Consider the following 22,350-nt stretch of genomic DNA (forward strand, 5'->3'; position numbering starts at 1 on the left):
CCACTGAGCCATATCTCCAGGCCCCTGATAATGTAGTTTAACAATTATCTTTCAAAAGTACAAAAATGGAGGCAGGTGGTGGTGGCGGCGGGGCACGCCTTTAATCCCAGCACTTGGGAGGCAGAGGCAGGCGGATTGCTGTGAGTTGGAAGCCAGGCTGGTCTACAAAGTTAGTCCAGGACAGCCAAGGCTACACAGAGAAACCCTGTCTCAAAAACAAAAAACAAAACAAAAAACCCAAAAGTACAAAACTATAAACATCAATAAGCATCCTTTTGTATCAGAGTACCCCAAGCTAGTATGCCTGCTCCTACCTCCGTTTATATGTATAGATGTAACTTCTCAGAGAATGTGCAGGTCAATTTTAATTTTAACATGATGCATTCTAGGAACACTTGGGGAGTCTAGATTAGGTCATCCTGTGGGATTGTCTATGGGAGATTATTTTAATTGTTCTGATGTGGGAAGATCCGTTCGGAGTAGGAGTGGCACCATTTCATGGCCTGGGCCCAGAACTAGGTGAAAAGGAGGTGGGGGATGGGACAGCAGAGGAGGGGGTTAGGATGTTGTGGATGGAGAGAGGGAGGGAGAGAGAGAGGGAGAGGAAGGAAAGGGAGAACACAAGCTAAACACTAGCATGCATGCATGAATTCACTGCTGCCTGGTGTGGGGTAACGTGACTAGGGTTCCTGTCAGCTGCACTTCCTCACAGTGGTGGAACAGCCTGGAAATGCAAGCAAAATAAATGCTTTCACCCTTAAGTTGCTTTTGTCAGAGCAAGAGGAAATGAAAGTATGAGATTATGTATTTCTACTAAATTATCTATCAGCATCTATGAATCTGTCTTATCATTGTAAAGACATAATCTAAAGTGTGTATATCCTCAATGAATGTCTATAGAAATATGTAATTGACAATAGAATGAGATAGATATTAAGTGGCCCTTGTCTTTCTATGGGAACATACCTCTATTTTTAATTTAAAAATAAATGAATAGTAAAAAATAAGAAAGAAAAACTCACCATTTTTTTTTCTGATGAGTTCACCAAAAATCAAACCACACAGTAATTTATTCATGATTCCTTAAGTAATTTGATTAATTTTTGAGGTTTACAGATAATTTATAGACTTAAAAATAGGAGAATAAATGGCCATTAAAGTAGCAGGATAAATATTATCAGCAGGAATTTATGAGCATAAGGAGAGTCGTTTGAAAATGATGCTTTTTAAATTTTCTCCATTTAGTTAGGGACATCTCCTATTCACTTTACCTTACAGTAGTTAAAAACATTTTCTGGGTCTTTTGTGAAATACTGAAGGTTACTGAATGTATAACTTATTTTTGTAAATCAAATGTTTCTTTAAAATTCAACAATTTTCAATGAGGTTTAATTAGGCAGAGAAGTGGTTCAGAACTCATTCTAAAACATGCATGATAATTACGGAACATCAAAGAGTATTGTCACATTCTAAACCGTAAACAACCGACTGTTAATGATTTAACAAATTCCAAATATTACCAGATAGTACAGAGAACTGAAGGCTGTCGTTTTGATGGCAAGTGTATATTAAGCTAACAGTTTGCTCAATCTCTTGTCTCAAAAAGTAGTTACACCAGTTATTGCATTTACCATTCCAAAGGTCAAAGTTCATGTATTTGGGGAGGGGGGGGCAGGAGGTTGAGGATGGAGGGGAGACCTTATCAGATGAGTACACTTACTTAGACAAAGGCACATGGTAACGGACAGACAGAACTAGGAAACAGTTTACCTGGCTTCCAGGCTGGATGGCTATCTATTCCATTTAGCTTTTATCTGTTCGAATATATGTAAAGGCGCCCACTAAAGTTAGCATAGCTGCCCTCAGTCTACCTAGTAACCTATGATGTCATCACTTGCCCACCACTAGGTGGGCCAGCTGCCCAGGATATAAAAGGGACAAACTTACTCCCTCTCCCTCTCTCTCTCTCTCTCTCTCTCTCTCTCTCTCTCTCTCTCTCTCTCTCCCTCTCCTCTCTGATTCTCTTCCTCTTCCACTCTCTTCCTTTCTTGTCTCTCTCTTGCTCCTCTCTTCCTTCTTCCTGTCTCTGTCTGTCTCTCTCTGGGGAGCCCCTCCCCCTTTCCTGCTCTTCCATGCTTCTGTAATAAACTTCTCAATATCATATAAGTTGCCTGGCATCTTATTTTTCATATTTAATAACAAGCCTGTCTCCTAACCGTGTGGTAGTGTAACATTTAACATAGTAAGTCTTTGTTTTTGTTTTTGTTTTTTTAATCTTGAGAATAGTAAGTAATGGGGTATACCAATAAATGGGAAGAAACTTTTCTTTCATTCAGGAGTTCATATTCTGGCAGAAAAACCACAGGCTCGTGAGGAGAAAATGCTCTGAGTACACATGAGAGATCCTTTCTTCCCTGAATTTGTCACCGCTGCCCTGAGCTCTACCACACTTCAATTGCAATTATCATTTTCTGTATTTGTGCTACCCTTAGAGGTCTCTTTGTTTTGTTTTGCTTTTGAGACAGGGCTTTCTACATAGCCCTGACTGTCTTAGAACTCACTATATAGACTAGACTGGCCTCCAGTTCACAGAGATCCACCTATCTCTGCCTCCAGAGTGCTGGGATTAAGGCATGCCCCACCATGCCCAGCCCCATTGCTGGCCTTAACACATGTATCCACTTCTAAAGCATTTCACAGTTGAGCAGCTATAGCTTGGAAAGGATGACCAGCCCAAAGCTGCACAGACTGGAACGTGCACCAACTGAGGTAGAACCCATTAGTCCAATGCTTTGATTAATTAGCAGTCACTCGAACTTCCCTGAGTTCCAAGTATTTGTTTTTTCTGGGAACTTTGAGGTCACTTTAGAAGGGAGACCCCCTCATGGAAGCTTGGGTGACTTAAATGTCTGAAATTATAGCATGCTTTCTTGGAAAAGAAAAATAGTAGCACCCCCAAAATTCCATGGAAATGCTTGTGGCTGTGAGGGTGGTATTTTGCTAGAAGCTTGAAACCACATCGTGCTCTTCAGCTTGTTTGTTGCGCTCCTTGTCATGGGGATGAGGAAACTTTCAAATAAAACATCACTGAAATTAAAAAGCTAGAAAGAAGTGCACCAACTATTAACAGCCTCTGGGGAGTTTGTACTAGAAGTTACCTGTATTTTCTCTGCTTAAACAGCCCATGTTTCCTACAATAATTTCTTTTATAATAATAAAGTACAAGCCAGGCAGTGGTGGCGCATGCCTTTAATCCCAGCACTTGGGAGGCAAGGCAGGTGGATCTCTGTGAGTTTGAGGCCCAGCCTGGTCTACAACAAGAGTCCAGACCAGCCAGGGTTCTGTTACACAGAGAAATCCTGTCTCAAAAAAACCAAACCAAACCAAACAAACAACAACAACAACAAAAAAGGTATATAACTCCTACCCTATTAGGAAGAGAAATAAATTAGAACTTTCTGGATATTTAGATGGCAAATACTTATAGTGCAAGACAAATAAAGATTTTGACAAAAGAAGATTTTTGTAATGTGTGTGTGTGTGTGTGTGTGTGTGTGTGTGTGTGTGTACATGTGTATACAGATACTCTTGGGATCTGGAAGAGAGTGGGATCCCTCGGAGCTGGAGGCTTAGGTGTCCGTGAGGAGTCCTGGCATGTAATCTGGGATCTGATCTCTAGTCCTCACAATTGAGCACCAAAGGCTCCTAAGCACTGAGCCGTCCTGTCTCCAGGCCTGGACATCATTTACACATCTCAATCTATGAGCTGACTGAAAAACTGGTTCACAAACTCATCTTATAACAGATCTGTGTTGAGCAGGTTTGGGTCTATGAATTACAGCACTGAACAGAAGAGATACAATTCTTCATCAGATAGAATGGTTCAAGTGCTTGTGCAGAAGCGTGACGATGCAAGCTCAGAGCCCAGCACACGCCCCACCACCCACCACACACACATGTACTATATTGTGTCTGTAACCTTAGCTCTGGGACAGGAGGTCTGGGGACAAAGGAGGATCCTAGGAGATGGCTGAACAACTAGTTTCACTGAATGGCAAGCTCCATGTTGATAAGGGATCCAGTCACAAATAATTAAGGGAAAAGTTATTAATGAAGATATTTGACATTGACCTCACAGGTATAAACGTGTGCATACACTCAAGCACACCTACACACACATGTGCACATATATATGCATGCAACACAGCACACCTACATACACATGTACAATATATGCATACAACATAGCACACACACAAACACACACACATCTTCCCTTTATGAAGTTTTTTCATCTTAAAAAATTAAATAGGCATAATGGGTGTGGTGGTGCATGCCTTTAATCCCAGTACTCAGGGAGCAGAGGCAGGCGGATCAACTGTGAGTTGAGGCCAGTCTGATCTACAAAATGAGTCCAGAACAGCCAAGGCTACACAGAGAAACCCTGTCTCAAAAAAACAAAAAATAAAAAATAAAAACCAGCTAATTAAAAAAACTAGTCCTCCTGTTTTCATCTTAAAAAATAAATATGCAGTGGAGGTGCACGTCTTTAATCCCAGCACTTGGGAGGCAAGTGAATCTCTGAGTTCAAGGCCAGCCTGCTCTACAGAGTGAGTTCTAGGACAGCCAGGGCTGCACAGAGAAACCATGTCTCAAAACAAAACAAAAACAAACCAACAGGCCAAAACTTGCATTAAGTGAAGTTAAAGTGAATAAGCACAGCAAATGTATTAAATAATACTAAACAATCAGAAAAATAGAGGAAAGCAGGATGAAGCGCTAGGAGTAAGGCACTTGGGAAAGTTGTTAGGAAAGAGAGTGAGAAGAAAATGACTCTGGGTGTATTTTGAAGGCAAGGACAACAGGATTTGTTTACGGGTGGAATAAGGCTTTTCAGAAAGAGTCATCAATAACTCAAAAGTCCATGGCTGAGCCACCAAAAATCTGGAGTTGCTCCTGCCCAAGACAAGAGAGACTATGGGGAAAGTGGGGTTGAGACGGGGGCCATGAAGAGCTCACTTTTGGATAGTCTAAGTGCGAGGTCCTTGTCCTCTGTCAAAGCAGAGGTGTTAAATACAGCCCTGGAGGTGCTCAGTGGACGTTCAAAGGAGTGATTTGATTTAGAGTAATTAAGGGACGTGCATCCATGCAGATGACACAGGAATCTGTGAGAGCAGACTGGAGCTTCAAGGCCTGAGTGCATTAGTTACTGTGATGGGTCACTGTTTGAGGATGCATCATGGGAGCAGGAGCATGAGGCATCTGCTTACGTGGCACCTCCAGCCTAGAATTGGAGTGAGGTGAATGTCACTGCCTGGTTTGCTTTTCTCCTTTATGTTTAGTCAAAGCTCTCAGCCCATGGGAAGTGCTACCCGCATTTAGAAGAGGTCTTCTTTGCTTTGTTAAACCCTTCTGGAAAAAAAAAATCTTTGTAGTCATTCTTAGAGGTGTTTGCCCATGGTGATACTATGTCCCACCAAGTCGTCAATCAAAATTAACCATCACAATGTATAATAAGACTAGATAAAGAAGAACGAATTCTCAGTGCCTGAGCCAGGGAAGTAATTAGGTCTACATATCAGACACGGAGGATATTCTCGTAAGAGAGCCTCCTGGGGACACGTGAAGCACATGTCTCAAGGCAGAAGATGCTGCCAGTTGCTGGGAAGTCTAGTGTGGCTAACAGCAGCTGTGCTGAGGGCCACTTATTTCTGAGCTGATTCTGAGCAGTGTTTGTCCCACAGTGTAACTATCCATAACAGCCACGCCAGATGAGAAATATTTTCGAGGCCACGGTATAATGGGGAAAGGACGGTGGCAAACATGGGTTTGACGGAGCATCAGCTCGACCGCGTGTTGGCTAAGTGATGCAGGAACAGCCTTTTGCGATCAACCACTTCACTCCTAGACCGCCATGTCTGTGAGATGGAAATAATACCAATATTCTCATTCTGTTGCTCTGTGGTATGGCGGAAATAACATCTTTACTGTGATTCCTACAAATACTGGGCGCTTGATAAACATTAATGCTCCTTTTGACTACAAGCAATAGGTTTCGGTTTGGTTTGGTTTGGTTTGGTTTGGTTTGGTTTAGCTTGGTTTGGTTTGGTTTGGTTTGGTTTGGTTTGGTTTGGTTTTTTGAGACAGGGTTTCTCTTGCAGTCCTGACCTTGCTTGGTAGACCAGGCTGGCCTCAAAATCAGAGATCTGCTTGCCTCTGCCTCCTGAGTGCTGGGGTTAAAGGCCTGCGCCACCATGTCCGGCACAGGAATAGGTTTTTTTGTTGCGTTTTGGTTTTTTAATATTTTGAGACAAGGTTTCTCTGTGTAGCCTTGGCTGCCTTGGACTGATTTTGTAGACCAGGCTGGCTTCAAACTCATAGTGATACGCCTGCCTCTGCCTCCCGAGTGCTTAAGGGATAGTTCTTAAGGTCAGTCTAATCGATAACTAAGGCAGTCTCTAAAGAATCCTGAATTCCATGAAAGCGGTCCTTCATAACTCAGTTTCTCACTTTTCCTTCTTTCAGTGTGAGTGTGGGATAGGGTGTGTGCGCGTGTGCACACATGCAGGTGTGCATGAAGGTTCATGTGTTTCACATGTGTGCAGAGGACAGAGGTTGACTTACTGCAGTTGTTTTCCTCCATTGTTCTCCTCCTTATCATGGGAGACATAGTCTCCCACTGAACCTGGAGCTTATTGATTTGGGAAGGCTGGTTGGCCAATAAGCTCCAGAGGTCTTCCTTCCTCTGCATCCCCACCCCCCCCCAAGTATTGGGGTTACAGATGTGTATGTGGGTGCTCGAGATCTGACCTCAGATCTTCATTCTTGCACAGCAGACACTCTGCTGACAGAGCCATTTCCCAGGCCCCGTTTTCTCCAGTCTAATTACTCCACTGCCAATTTAAAAATAATAATTAGGGCTGGTGAGATGGCCCAGAGGTTAAGAGCACTGGCTGCTCTGCCAAAGGTCACGAGTTCAATTCCCAGCAACCACACGGTGGCTCACAACCATCTATAATGAGATCTGGTATCCTCTACTGGCCTGCTGGCTCACATGCAGGCAGAATACTGTATAAATAATAAATAAGTAAATCTTAAAATAATAATAATTAATGTCTCACCATATAATTAGGCTAGTTTGTTATTATGTAGCATAGTCTGGTCTGACCTCAAATTCACAGTCTTCCTCTCTCCTTCTCTCTTGCTGGATTGCAGAGAGGTGCGCCTGTAATTGTATTCAGTCTTCTTGCCAAACATTAATTCAGTTTCTCCAACAATAACAACAATAACAAATTTTTTTTCCAGGACAGGGTTTCTTTGCATAGTCCTGGCTGTCCTGAACTCACTTTGTAGATCTTGCTGGCCTTGAACTCACAGAGATCCAGTTGCCTCTGCCTCTCAAGTGCTGGGATTATAGGCATGTGCCACCACGCCCAGCCAAATAATATTTCTAATAACTGGCTTATAGTCTCCTAAATTTTCATTTTTTGTTTTTCAAGACAAAGTTTCTTTGTGTAGCCCTGGCTGTGCTGGACTCACTTTGTAGACCAGGCTAGCCTTGAATTCACAGAGATCTGCCTGCCTCTGCTTCCCGGGTGCTGGGATAAAAGGCGTGCACTACCATGCTCAGCAGTCTCTGAAGTCTTAATGTCCAGAAAAATTTAGGTCAGCTGGGGCACGGTGGTACACACCTTTAACCCCAGCACTCAGGAGGCAGAGGCTGGCGGATTGCAGTGAGTTTGAGGCCAGCCTGGTCTACAAAGGGAGTCCAGGACAGCCAAGGCCTCACAGAGAAAGCTTGTTCACAAACAAACAAACAAACAAACAAAACATAGTAAGAGCCAGGCATAGTGGCACTGGTAGTTCCAGGACTTAGAATGCCAAAGCAGGAGGAGTACTTGACCCTGGGAGTGCGTGTTCAACCTGAACAGCATATGGAGATACCTAGGAAGGAAAGAGGTAGAGAGTGAGGGGGGAAAAAAAGAGAAAGAAGAGCTAATATAATATGTGATCCTGGATGGATCTTAATGTTGTTGAGGAATAAATTTTATAAGGCCATAATCAACAAATTTGAAATATGATCCATATATTAGAGTATTCATAGCTAATAAGCCAAATGCCCAAAATTAAATAATGGTACATAAACTCTAAGCAAATAACCTTGATTTACAAAGAGAAAAATTATATATAGGACAGAGAAAAAGAGAATGAAATCAACAAAACATTATAAGTCACTTAATATTGGTAAATGATGTACAAAATACTGTGTTATGTCGTAATAAGTTTGAAATGTTTTCAAAACAAAACATGAAGTTTCTTTCTCAGATCAGATTTGAGATAATTTACTTTATATATATGTTTTTGAGATAGGGTTTTTTGTAATAATCCTGGCTGTCCCGGAATTCGCTTTGTAGACCAGGCTGGCCTTGAACTCATAGAGATTCGCTTGCCTCTGCCTCCCAACTGCTGAGATTTTTATACATGATAAATTCCACAACAAAACTTAAACAAAAATGGGGGGGGGGGAGGAGTCTATATGACCACATTTATAAACAAATGGGCTGCTATAAGTATGAAGCTAACAACCTTAAATTTGTGCACTTTATTAGTTAAGGAAATACACACATATGCGAGGACATACATGCATGACAACAACAATGGTGAAAGAAAATGCTATATTGATGACTTAAATATGGGAGACATAGCAATGAGCCGAGGAACACAAAAACTTGAAAGACAGGAGAGCAGACAATCCCCTACACAATAGATTTCTACCTACTGAGTCCCTTGACACTAGTCAACAAAAACACATTTCGCCAGGCAGAGTGGCGCACGTCTTTCATCCCAGCACTCAGGAGACACAGACAAGGAGATCTCTGTGAGTTCAAGGCCAGCCTGGTTTATAAAATGAGTCCAGGTCAGCCAGGACTACAAGAGAAACCCTGTCTTGGAAAACATAAAACACAAAAACTAACAACAACAAGAATGGGGGGATGGAGGGAAGCACATTTCTTACAGAAAGACATCAGGGATAAAAAAAAAAGGCCTAGGGATGAATGGTGAGCTGGTCCCCAGGACTCAGAAACACTGCTTGAGGCAGAGCTCTGTTTGCATCCTAGCGTGGCACGCTGCTGCAGCTAAAGGACAGAAGCCATCGCATCCCAAGTTTACAAACCCTGGGAACAACTTAGGTCTCCAGTCTCACTATCTCAGAACATCTTGTTCTAGAAGAATGAGAACACTGCCCGGCTGTCCCTGGCATTTCCTCTTCAGTTCAGAATGTTGCGTTCTCTGTACAGTACGGGCAAGGACTACAGGCAAGAAGGAAGGAGCTGGTTCAGCTTAGGTCATCTGGGGACCTGGCTTCCTGCATTCTAGAGCCTCCAGGAATGCCACAATCCTACTGAGTTAGATCCGTAAGATCCAATGTGGACTTCCAGAACTGAAAGACAAGACCGTGCGTTAGTTTAATATACTAAGTTTGTAGCCATTTCTTTTACAACAGTGGAAGAAAACTAGCATGCCAAGACACCTAGGTGGTTTTCTTGTCATACTTATCTCTAGCTAATACTGTTGTATATTTGCTCATTTCTTTTTTTTTTAAGATTTATTTATTATGTATACACATTAGGTGTATGCACATTAGATCACACTACAGATGGTTGTGAGCCACCATGTGGTTGCTATGAGTCAAACTCAGGACCTCTGGAAGAGGAGTCCATGCTCTTAACCTCTGAGCCATCTCTCCAGCCCATATGTGCTCATTTCTTCTCACCAGTCCACTCTATCCTTGAGGGTATAAGATAAAGCACATGCTCAGATTGAACCCATTCACTTCATAAGTGCTCTACAAACACATGGATCTTTGTGCGTTCACATGAATGCCTGGCTGAGGTGGCAGAGATGGTGAGCACAGCTGACACTGTGCTAGGACTCAGCGATGTGCACGAGAGATGCGAGGCACACGTCTGCCACACAGAAAGTCTCAGTGACAGGGTAACGGTGTCACGTTAATATAATATCCAGATTTTACTCTTTGGGGTTGCTTTTTTTGGCAGTCTCATTGTTAGCCAGATTGGCCTCAGACTAACAGCAGTGTCTTTGCCTCTGCCCAATGAATGCTGGGATTATAGGTGTGTGCTTAGAAAGATTGGATTAAATGTAAGACTGCTTATTAGCTCTTAACATGCAGACCGGGTAAGGATGGAATTTGGTAATACATTTGAGTATTTGGACTCTAGACAAAACCATTGTGAGTCAAGAACAGCAGCTTTGGGCTCAGTGGTCTTCACTGAGATCCTGACTCTGGGGGCTAGAGAGATGGCTCAGTGGTTAAGAGCACTGCCTGCTCTTCCGGAGGTCCTGAGTTCAATTCCTAGCAACCACATGATGGCTCACAACCATCTACAATGTGATCTGATGCCCTCTTCTGGCCTGCAGGTGTATGTGCAGGCAGAGCATTGTATACATAATAATAAATTTAAAACCTTAAAAAAAAAAAAGAGAGAGAGAGAGAGAGAGATCCTGACTCTGCTACTTCGGTGCCAGAAGATAATATTCCTTGGGCATCATTTCTTCATCAGAAAACAGTGTATAATAAAGCTTATACCTCAAGGTTATGCCCATTCTGTGAGAAAATACTTGCAAGAGACTTTAGTGTAGTGCTTGGCACACAATAACAGCTCACTAAACAGTAACTTGGGGTCTGATCCATTCCTCTATATGCAGCAGTGGTTTTTATGAAAGTCAGTAGATTCCCAACGTTCCCTCACCAGAATCGCTGGGGCTGAGTTATCCCACTGTGGAGAGCCTAGCGGTCATCTCCCCAGTCCTGACTCCACACTGTCTGCTCAGCACTAAAATGGTGTGCCAAACCAAGTCTGTCAGCTAGGGTTTCCCTTTGCCTAGTTCCATCAAAGGCTGGAACTCATCCATAGAGGGCAGCTAGAAGCTACTCAAAGTAACAAACACAAATGTGGTTTGTGGGGTGTGGTAAGGGGACAGAAATGTAAGGACAGAACGATTCTTTGTGGTCAGGATGGGTCAGCTACATTCATTAGGACAATTTTGTTTGCCCATGTTTGGGGATTTTGTTTTTAATACTGTGCACATAAGTATAAAAATCTCTTGCTCATTTCTACTGAATTCTTCTCAATTTGACTTCTGCCTTTTTGTGTCCCACATGTCATAGCCAAGTAGAGGAGAGAAACAGTTTACTCTACTTCCTGAAGGTTAAACTGTGACATTATAGACATTTGATAGCTTTGCTGTCTACTAATACTTTGACATGCCTTGTCTTAGTTTTCTTCTATATAACTCAACACACAGACACACAGGCACACACAGACACACACACACACACACACACACACACACACACACACATCTCTGTAGGCTTTGAATTTTTTCAAACCTACTTTATTTGGGGTTCTTTAATGCTAACATCTCCCTTCTAACCCACCTACCCTAGATAGGAGAGAAAAGAGGTTAACAGGGATAGAACTTTTTTATACGCAATTCCCTAGATTCCACTGGCGTAAATGGCAGGATATCAATAGACCAGTTAACAGTAAACCAGCAATTCACTGAAAGTGACTGGGACTGTAACTGCAGCCGCTGGAACCCGGAACAGCAGCTGGAGCCCTGAGCCTCGAAGGCTTCACTGGAGTCATTCTCTCTAGGAGCATCTTGAAGTGGAGTGATGAACAGCCAAGACCAAAGATGCCCTGCCTCTTGTTTTGGGCTCATACAGTTCTCTCCTCTCAGAGTCCATAATAGGATGGTTATTAGTTGGCAAAGACCATGCCCCCGCAAGAGGTGGTTCCTCTTCCAGCGGACAAGCAACACCTGTTCTCTCACAAGTCAGTTTTGAGTGAAAAACACTGCACACCCACACACAAGTCTGTTTCACTTGGCATCAAAACAAAAACCATGTTTACATCCACTACAGACCTCCTTCCATCTCACTGAGTATTAGCTAGAGAAATTAAGAATGATCAAGCTTCCTAATTCCTTGGATGTGTTCCTATGTGATGTATGATCACCATGTGGAATATATGTCTGTCTGCCTGTTCGTAGTCCCCGTCGAAACACTGGAGCTGTGAATGGAGTTGTCTTCTGAAATCTTTAAGAAAAAGATACTCCAAGGCCGGGCGGTGGTGGCGCATGCCTTTAATCCCAGCACTTGGGAGGCAGAGGCAGGCGGATCGCTGTGAGTTCGAGGCCAGCCTGGTCTACAAAGTGAGTCTAGGACAGCCAAGGCTACACAGAGAGACCCTGTCTTGAAAAACAAACAAACAAACAAAAAAAGATACTCCCACTGCATAAAGGGCTTCAGCAAGCATGGCATCTCTTCCCTCGTTGACTTGGGCCAATATTCTGTCTCAGTGGACTCATGTGGCAGGTAGAGATCCTTTGCAGAAAGAAAAGTCTTTTCTTGCCTGCAGTGTTCCCTGGTTCAACTTTACTTCTTTCATACCATCAGCATCTTTATTCTCTTCTCTCTAGCTCTTGTTTTCCTGCCTCCACTTCTTCTATGGCCCTACTAAGTTCACACGGGGTCCCCATAACTATCAGGCTCCTTATTTTAAGCACGTCTGCTTAGTCCTTTTTGCCTTGTAAACGAATGCGTTTACAAGCTCAAGGTTTGGAGGAGAAACGATTCTAATTCCCACACTTGGTGAGGGGTGGCACAGCTGGATAGGACAGATGTGAACTTGGAGGTGAACACTACAGTTCTATTTTGGGATTAGTTACAGGCCTCCTCCTTAAAACCATTTGTGACCTTATGTTCTGGTTTGATGGGAATCACATGAAAGTTTTAATCGATGGTTTTAACTGGGAAAAGAAAAAGAAAAGAACAGAAGGGATAGAACATATTTAAAACCTAGGGGGGAAAAGCAGCAACTGATTGGAAAACTTTAATTAATTAATTAATTATCTATCTTGATCCCTGCACATCTTGTAGGCAGGGTAAAATTTGTGTGGAAGTTTGTGTGAGTGGGTTGGTGTTTCCCCTCCCTCCACTAGCAGTCCTGTCTAGTTAGAGGGTGTCCTCCTCCTCAGTTTCCATGACACCCTCACAAGTGGGAGACCTTGTGTGCTTCCCCTCCCTTGCTGCACACTCTTATTTATGTAAAAAGAAAATGGATTCCCCATAGTCAGTCCCCACCCCAAAGAATACACATACTCATCCTTTCCATCTTCTAAGTCCAACAGCTCTTTGCCTCATACAACTATGAAGTGGAGGGTAACACAGAGTAGGAAGCTGGCAGCTGGGCACTTCTGGCTGCCTCTCTAACCACAGTCCTTTGTTACTGTTTTCATTCTGCTTTCTGAAGACACTTTGACCTTCATCATTTATCTGAGTTATTCCAAAATAGGTGGTATGCTTCTCCATCTTCTGCCGTGGGGATCACGGAAGGACCACAGGGAATTATTCGCCTTTTAGAATATTTTCCAACAAAATGTAGACCTCCTGATTAGACACTTCCTGCAAACAATGCTTTGTTTTCCAAGAGACAAACAAGCGGAGAGTTACCTGGGAAGGCAACTCACTTCTTGTTGGTTTAGGCATCGCTCTGTTTGTAAGTTAGGTCATTCACTGACTTCAAGTGTGGGCTGCTCCAAAGCAGTAGACGGTCCCTAATCCTTAGAATGTAAACGGAAGCCTTGGGGAAGCCAATGTAAGTGGACTAAAGATCGGGTAAAGGCAAAGGGGCTATAGCACTCACAATTTACACCAGCGGTGCCTCTACTCTTGATGACAAACACTAAGGTGGGTTCTGCTGGCTGTGAGAATTGGCCAGCTTTTCTCATTGTCTCTCAGTCACTCAAACCCGACTTCCGCCTGCTGATGCATCCTGCACACCCCATGCACTGGTACTCAGCTTTGCACAGATGATACACTTTCTCCTCCCTTTCACTTTCAGAGGGTCTTCTAGGCAAACTTTTACTGCTTTACCTTAAAATTCTTGCCTTGTTTCTTCAGGGTTTCTATCTATCTGCACTCCCCTCCCCACCTTTTCATTTCCTTTTTGATACATCTATGTTTACAGACAGAAAAGAGGAGGATCATACTCTTTGTTTGTTTGTTTGAAGACAGGGTTTCTCAGTGTAGCCTTGGCTTACCTGGAACTCTCTCTCTGTAGAACATGCTGGCCTCAAACTCACAGAGATCCACCTGCCTCTGCCTTCTACGTACTGGGATTAAAGGTGTGCAAGAACCAAACTCTTTATTAGAATTTTTTTTGGTATGTTTTCAAGACAGGGTTTCTCTGTGTAGCCCTGGCTATCCTGAACTCACTTTGTAGACCAGGCTGGCCTTGAACTCACAAAGATCCACTTGCCTCTGCTTCTGCCTCCCAAGCGCTGGGATTACAGGTGTGCCACAATGCCTGCCAGAATGCGTTATAAAGAGAGGAACTTCAGAAGATTTCTAGAGAATTATAATAAGAACTCAAACCTCAAGCTAACATAGCATGCTACTATTCCATTTATATAACACTCCAAAATAATGAGTTTGTAGAGACAGGGAGAAACTGAGTGATTAAGACTTCTCAAGTCTCTGATGGGGTTGACGTCTTACCACTAAGCTTAGTTGTTTAGGGGTTAAGATGTTTTTAGGTCTAGATAGATGCTCTAAGTTGATAAAGATGGGATATGATATTGATTCAGAATTTTAGATGCATCAAGATAGGAAAGATGTTTTCTTCAAGTTTGCCAACTACAAATAGACAAATCACTATGAATGTAAGATTTATATAATTCCTGATTGTTTTGTGGTTCTTCTTGCTGTGTGTAGTTTATTTTATTTATGTGTAATAATATAAATGCATATGTTAAAAAGAAATATAATTTTAAAATTGCAAAAAATATAATAAAAACATCTTTAAACGATCCCCCCCCCCCAAAAAAGTTAAGTGTGGCTAGAGATAGGTGAATGATGGGAGGGGTGTGAGCGCTGTTTGTGATCATGGAATAGGTCTTAATTTAATTTTTTAAAAAATTTAAGGGTGTGTGCGTTGTATACATATGTGTGCAAGCCTGTATGAAGAAATCAGATAAGAAAAATTTCAGAGTTAGTGGTTCTTTTGCTCCGTAGCAGATTTGTAGGGGATCCCTTAGTCTTTTTCCTCTTGAAGGGATGAATTCAGTCAAGAGGCAGAACTTAAGAAGCTCATTTGACAAGGTAGCAGTTGCATTAGTGGAGCTAAGCAAAGCCCTGTACTTAGAGATTGCAGCAGGCTGCTGCAGGGCAGGGTGAGATCCAACCAGTCTGCACTGCAGATTTTAAAGATACTTTATGAATATTTATGAGTAGGTGTGAGAACATTCGGTCCCTTTTGCCCCTAAGCAGTGAATACCTAGAAAAGCCTTTACTCATCTCTGCCTGGCCTTCAGGAGGCAGCTCACCTCCCCTGGTGCAAGAATTCGGGGCATTTTTGAATTACAGCCATCAGCCCTGTCCTTTCTTTTATCTGGCCATCTTGGCTAGCTCATACTTAGTTGTGAACCCAACTGTTGGCTTACCTCAGCATTTCCAACCTTGTTGTTTTTAACCCTGACATTTTAACATCGGATTGAACTAAAATATTTGTTTTTACCTAACGCCTCTACAGTGGGTTCTAGGAGACCAAGCTCAGGTGGGCAGGACGGTGTAAGTGATCCGCCTTACCAGCCCTAGGTTTTCTATTTTCACTACGCTGGTGGCGACATGAGTCTATATGCATGAGAAAGTGGCACTGTACCAATATAAAGTTCCTCTTCATGATATTGGATCAGTCATTATGTGAAATATAACCACTGGTGAGAAGTTGAGTAAAGGGCACCTGGCAAGTTCACACAATTCTGCAATTAGTTCTAAGACAACTCAACTTGACACACATTATTGTCACCTGATAACAGAGTCTCAAAGAGAGAACAGTCTAGACCAGGTTGGCCCATGGGCATCTCGGGGACTATTGATTATGTCTGCTGATGTGGGAAAGGCCAGCCCACTGAGGGGGGGCAGCCTCTTCCCCTGAGGTTGGTTCCTGGTGTGGAGGAGTGGGGGGAATAAGATGAACGGTAGCACACATTCATTTCTCTCTGCTCGTGAGTACAGACGTGATGGGGTCAGCGGCTTCAGGTGTCTGTTGCCTTGACTTTCCCACAATGCTGGACCATAACATGAAATTATGAATTAACATAACCATGAGTTTGAAGCCAGCTTGAGCTGCACAGCAAGACCTTGCCTCAGAAAAAAAATAAATCAGAAAAAAAAAATTAAACATTCCGCATGTCAGAATCAATTCTGTGCTGTGCTTACACAGGACCACAAGGATGTAAGTATGTTCTCGCCCGTTTGGTCTGTCTAAAACACTTCATTGTAGTTTATGTACCATAAAATTTGCTCACATCAACCACACAAATTAATGGCTGTTAGTAAATTTAGTCATAGAACCATTATGAAATTTTCAATTGTAGAATATTTCTTTCCTCTTCATACGGTTGTTCTTCTATTTGAAGGTCTCTGTTTTTACTTGTAGCTGTGCACATCACCACTGGTTTACTTTTGTCCCTGCAGTTTCCCTCACTGCTGTCTTTCATTTCTATTTGGGGGTGGGGGGTGGGGAGGAGGAAGGGTTGACAAATTTCACATTTCTGCACCTTCAGAACAAGTTTTTCTTTTCTTCTGCTTTTTCTTCTGTTCTCTTCCTCTTCCTCCTCCCCCTCCTCTTCCTCCTCCTCCTCCTTTTGGTTAAAATTCTTCAAAGCAATGGTTTCATTGCACCTTTCTCAAACATGTATCCCTGTGTGCTTTCTTACTCACCCTCTTACTGTCCTCCCTTGCCCTTCTTTTGTTTTGTTTTGTTTTTCCAGACTGGGTTTCTCTGTGTAGGCCTGGCTGTCCTGGATTCACTTTGTAGACCAGGCTGGCCTCGAACTCACAGAGATCCACCTGCCTCTGCCTCCTAAGTGCTGGGATTAAAAGCGTGTGCCACCAAGCGCAGCTCCCATGCACTTTTTATTGGTGATTCTCCTCTTTGCAATCTTCCCTGTCTTTTTGTGACATTAGACTCTCTCTCTCTCGTGTGTGTGTGTGTGTGTGTGTGTGTGTGTGTGTGTGTGTGTGTGTGTATGTGTGTGTAAGGAGGAAACAGGACAAAGGGAGAGAGGAGGGTGAAAGGAAGGAAGAGGGGGTAAAAGAGAGAGGAGGTGTGGGGGGGGGGATAACATCCCTATGTAGCCCAGGCTGGCCTCAAACATGAGACTACCTTGTCTCAGCCCCGAGTGCTAGGATTTCAGGTGTGCATCACCGTGTCTATATTGCATTTTAGAATAATTGGCATGTTTCCAATAGTCAACATTATCAATTTTAGCGCCAAATCTGTGGTAGTCGTTGTGAATAAGCTTTGAAATCATATTCAAATGTAGCTTGGGAGGTATACAGCTTAAATGAGGGGAGACTAAAGGATATTAAATGGCATATAAAATTGGTATTAACACATTTACATGCATCCTGTCTTTCTTCAAAATTTGATAAGCACAATCAATTGAACTTTGTCACTGGGTAACACCATGCTGCTGACACACTTACTCCATCTTTAGAGGGATACAAAATTGATCTGTGCATTTTCAAAGCAGGAGGCATTGGTACTTTGACAGAGTTCTATTACAGCGACAGCATTTCCATTATGCCAAAATGTCTAATGTACACCTAATGATTGTATTATACACAGGGCGCTGTTATGCACTGATTACCAACTGCTGTTTAGAATCTGTGCAATGCATTTTTCTGATGCGGGAAAGAATGGTGGGGAAAGTCCCAGAGGGAGAGAATGGAAACGAAGTGAACCGTAAACAATGGGGCTTCATATAGCACCATGTGGCTGCATCAAACCTCTACAGGCTGAGACCACTGACAAGTTCTAGGAGCATGACAAACTCCTAGGCTAATGGCAGGAAAGTGAATAGTGACCTCAGATTTCATGTGCCCATGGGTGCCATGACGGTGGGAACACGTGATACCTTGTGTCTTGTGTTACTTGGGTTGAACAGCAATTGCTGAGCTGACTATATCCCAACCACTCACCACTGGCCATCCTATTCAATCCAGGGTCAATTTCCTTATGGAGAAACCATTGGTTTCCATTTTTTTTTTTCTGAGCTAGTTTTATTCTTCTCACAACCCAATTATATTTTAAAATAGCTGAGTGTTTTAGCACAGCAGACAATGAAAGGCATGGTTTCTCTGAGCATGGTAGACGCAGATAACCGGAAACAGATCCATTCCGAGAGAAAGCACAGAGTTCTGGGTGCTCCCCCAAATAGAACTGGATGCTGGAGTTTGCCATCTTTGCTTTTTTTGGGTTTTGTTTTGTTTGTTTTTAGAGACAGGGTTTCTCTTGTAGTCCAGGCTGTCCTGGGCTCATTTTGTAGACCAGTCTGGTCTCGAACTCACAGAGATCTGCCTGCCTCTACCTCCCAAGTGCTGGAATTACAGGCACTGTGCCCCCACTTCCAGCTAAATCCACCATCTTTGCAGCATTTGAAGGCAGCCAGTTAGGAAGGACGGTCAGCAAGCTCATGGTAGAGTAGGCATGCTGGCTGATCAAAAAGTTAAACAGAACCGTGACACAGTTCAGAATACCACTTCTAGGTATGTACTCTGAAGAACCGAAAGTTTGCTCTCAAATGAAGGCTGTTCAATGATATTTACAGCAACTTCACTACAAACAGCCGAAAGGTAGAAAAACTCGTGTCCAGCAACACAAGAATAAAAAAAATTTGTCATGTACATACAAGAGAGTATTCATCCTTAGAGAGGAAATTCCAACATGTGCTATAATATAGAAGAACCTTGGAAATATTATGCTAAGTGCAACCAGTTAAGCATAAAAAGACACATATTGGACAACTGAACTTGTAAATCAGAAAGCCAGGAAGAGAAAGGTGATTTCCTGGGCTGGAACAGGGGAGGGCAGGGAGCTAGCATATAACAGCAGTTTCTGTTGGGGACAATGTCATAGCTCTGGAAATGGTTCTTGTTTTGATGGTCATATGATACAGTAAACGTCATGCCACAGCATTGTCCTGCACTTGAAATGGTTAAAATGGTAAATATTTTTGTTATGTATATATCACAATAAAAGGGACAAAAAAAAGAGAGGCCAGGCACGGTGGTGCATGCCTTTAATCCCAGCACTTGGCAGGCAGAGAGAGGCAGGTGGATCGCTCTGAGTTCAAGGGCAGCCTGTTCTACAAAGTGAGGCCAGGCCAGGACAGCCAAGGCTACACAGAGAAAGCCTGTCTTGAAAAACCAAAAACTAGAGCCGGATGTGGTGGTGCATGCCTTTAATCCCAGCACTCGGGAGGCAGAGGCAGGCAGATTGCTGTGAGTTCGAGGCCAGCCTGGTCTACAAAGTGAGTCCAGGATGGCCAAGGCTACACAGAAAAACCCTGTCTTGAAAAACCAAAAAAAAAAAAAAAAAAAAAAGAAAAACCAAAAACTACTACCACCACTACCACTACCACCACCACCAACAACAACAAAAACAAAGAGGGAATTATGGGATATTGAGAGTGCAACAGTGTAAGAGCTTCAGGAGAGCATTTCTGCTGGTGACCTGGTGGTGGGAAACAGATTGACATCTTCAGGAACACAAGGAAAGGATCCGAGGTTAAGGATCATAGTGAGAAAAGAGAAAGAAAGCACCAGAAAATAGAAATGGAGAAAAAGGCTGTTGTGCACTATATCAAGAGTTTTAAGCAAGCACAATGACATGATCTAGGTTATAAATTAAAGGAGAAAAATTATGATGATAATGTTGATTGCCAACATTAGATTGACAGACAGCTAGAAGGTCAGTCACACATGCTTTCAAGGCGTATCTGTGAGGGCTAATGCTCTGACGGTAAACTGGTAAAATACTTACTCTGCATACGGACAGCACCACATGATGGCTGAGGGCCCACACAGAACAAAGGAAGGAAGAGCTCCACAGCAGAACCCTCCCCTGCTTCCCGGCCGCTGTGGGGTGAGCAGCCTCTGCCATATTCATCTGCTGCCTTGGGGCTGTACCTTGCATGAGGCCCAAAGTGAAGGAGCCCACTGTTGTCACTGAAACCACGAGCCAGAACTACATCTCGCCTCTGTAACTTCTCTCAGGTGATTTGTCACATTGATGAAAAACACAAGATTCCCAATAACTATAGAGACTGGCCTAAGGCTGAGTTAGATATTGAAGACCAGAGAACAGCTAAGTAGTACATGTAAGCCACTGTACTAGTCCAGGTGGCTTGAAACAGGAAAGCAGACAGGCTCATGGAAGGAAATGAGAGACTGAATCGCACGTGAGAAGTAAACTGGGTCAGGAATCTTTTAAAGCTCTTAGGTGATTTCTTTAACTTATAACCTAAATTACACAACACAGAATATTACCTGGTTACTATTCTTTAAACTACGCCTACACGTTAATAGAAAGGAAATAAAAAAAATTGGATATAGTAAGTCTCCAAGTCTATGTGAACTTCTTGCTATATAATTTAGCATTTCAGCACCACTCAGTGACAATTATATTCGCATATGAAAGGCATTAAAGAAATATTTGATGAGTAATAGAATGTGCCACTGCAGTACTGGAGACTGAGCCCAGAAAGTCCCTGACACTGGAGTAGAGCTCTCCCAGGAAGATATATCTCCAGCCTCTCTAGAGACTTAAGAGTTTATTATCCATTCAGTGAGATGGAAACTGTTTAGTTCCACAGTGTGTGTGCATATACATATGATCTATATATAGCAATTACATCTTTATTTGAACAATGCTATCAGAAAACTTTTTAGTTTTCCATATAATATTGTTATGCTTGATTGTATATGAAGTTCTAATAATGGAAAATTAAATATTACTAAATGAAATATTAAAAATTAAAATATTAGCTGGGTGTGGTTGTACACACCTTTAATCGCAGTACTCGAGAGGTAGAGTCAGGTGGATGTTTGTGAGTTCAAGACCATCCTGGTCTACAAAGAAAGTCCAGGACAGTCAGGGCCCTGTGTAACAGAGAAATCCTGTCTTGAAAAAAAATTAAATGAAAAGGAAATTCTTTATTTATAATCTCTATGAACTTTAAAAGCTCATATTTTGTATTATATTGGTTATGTAAAGGAGCATTTATTTATTTATTCATTTATTTTCCTGTTATTAACCTGGTGCCTTTGACACAGTAGGCATATGGTGTACCACTCAGCTACACCCTCAGTTTCTCAAGGAAGGTTCTACATTTCTAACTCTTAATTTCCTTTTTTATTCCTGGCATATACCTCGATGGTTAATTTAAAACACTCTTATTTCCAGAACAGCTTTAAGGCATTTGTTCATTCTCAAATACATGTACCAAACACTAAGTAAATGAAGTTAAAATCTCAATATGTTATCTGTTAGTTTGCAAAAGGCTGAGAGTACAACAAAACTCTTTTGTCAGGCTCCAAAGATCCCTTTTTGCGAGCTGTTACATATGTAGTGCCCATGCCTCACACAGTGCACGAGGGTGCTTTTCTCCTTGCCCATTTGGGGCTACAGTCTATTTTTAAAGCCAAAGTGGCTGAGTTCTCCTTCCTCTATTATGAATCATTTTCTGTGAAAGTTTGCCTCCTGGTAACTAGTTTCTGACCTTCACACGTTAAATATGACCTGCTTGCCAGATTGGTCAATTGTCATTATATTACTGTGCTCTGATAGACTCCTTTCTAGAAGAATATGCTTCATCTATCTCTGTAGGATTAATCTGACCAAGAAAATTACCCATATTTTTCTCTACACTGACTCATGAGGACTATAATCTTTCAGATCAGAAAAAAAAAAAGTGGTTTTCAGTCACCACTCCTCAAATTTGTCTGTGCTGAGTCATCTGAAGAATTGAAAATATTACAACTTCTCTCGCTCTGTCTCTATTCATAATTTATTCCTAACAATATTCCAAAGTGATTTTGGTATAACTAGATCTCAGGTACCTTTATTTATTTTTATTTTTTTTTGGTTGTTGCTGTCTTTCATTTAGAAGTAGAGCTAAATTGAGTAATAAAAATAACTTATATTTGTTTACTTTTATAGGTTTTAAAAATGTTTTCTTAAGTATCTCCAAAATTTAATCAGGGCAGATGCTGCTTATAGTATGCACTCTACATAATGAAATCTGTGACATGACAGGGAAGAGCAGATCCTGTTGTTCCCTGACAGAACAGCCAAGGCAAAACTCCCTGGTGTTAATCTGTCTGAAGTGGTAATGCAGGAGCCATCAAGCAGTATTAAACCCTTAGGAGCTTGGCTGTGGACAGTAACGAGCTATTGGAAGATTCTGGGTATT

General features: G+C 42.2%; 1 long non-coding RNA gene across 2 annotated transcripts in view; it reads right to left on the reverse strand.

Annotated features, from left to right (window-relative positions):
• The window catches only part of LOC311600903, an 84,828-nt gene that overhangs the window by 48,822 nt on the left and 13,656 nt on the right, over positions 1–22,350 (reverse strand). Inside the window, exon 2 of one of the 2 annotated variants that reach the window (XR_014780402.1) lies at positions 20,944–21,037. The exons of the other annotated variant lie outside the window; for it this stretch is intronic. This is a non-coding gene — a long non-coding RNA (uncharacterized lncRNA). The remainder of the gene's footprint in view (positions 1–20,943; positions 21,038–22,350) is intronic. 2 annotated transcript variants of the gene reach the window in all.

The sequence above is a fragment of the Acomys minous genome (assembly GCF_964271855.1).
Source record: "Acomys minous genome assembly, chromosome: 6".
Lineage (NCBI taxonomy): Eukaryota > Metazoa > Chordata > Mammalia > Rodentia > Muridae > Acomys > Acomys minous.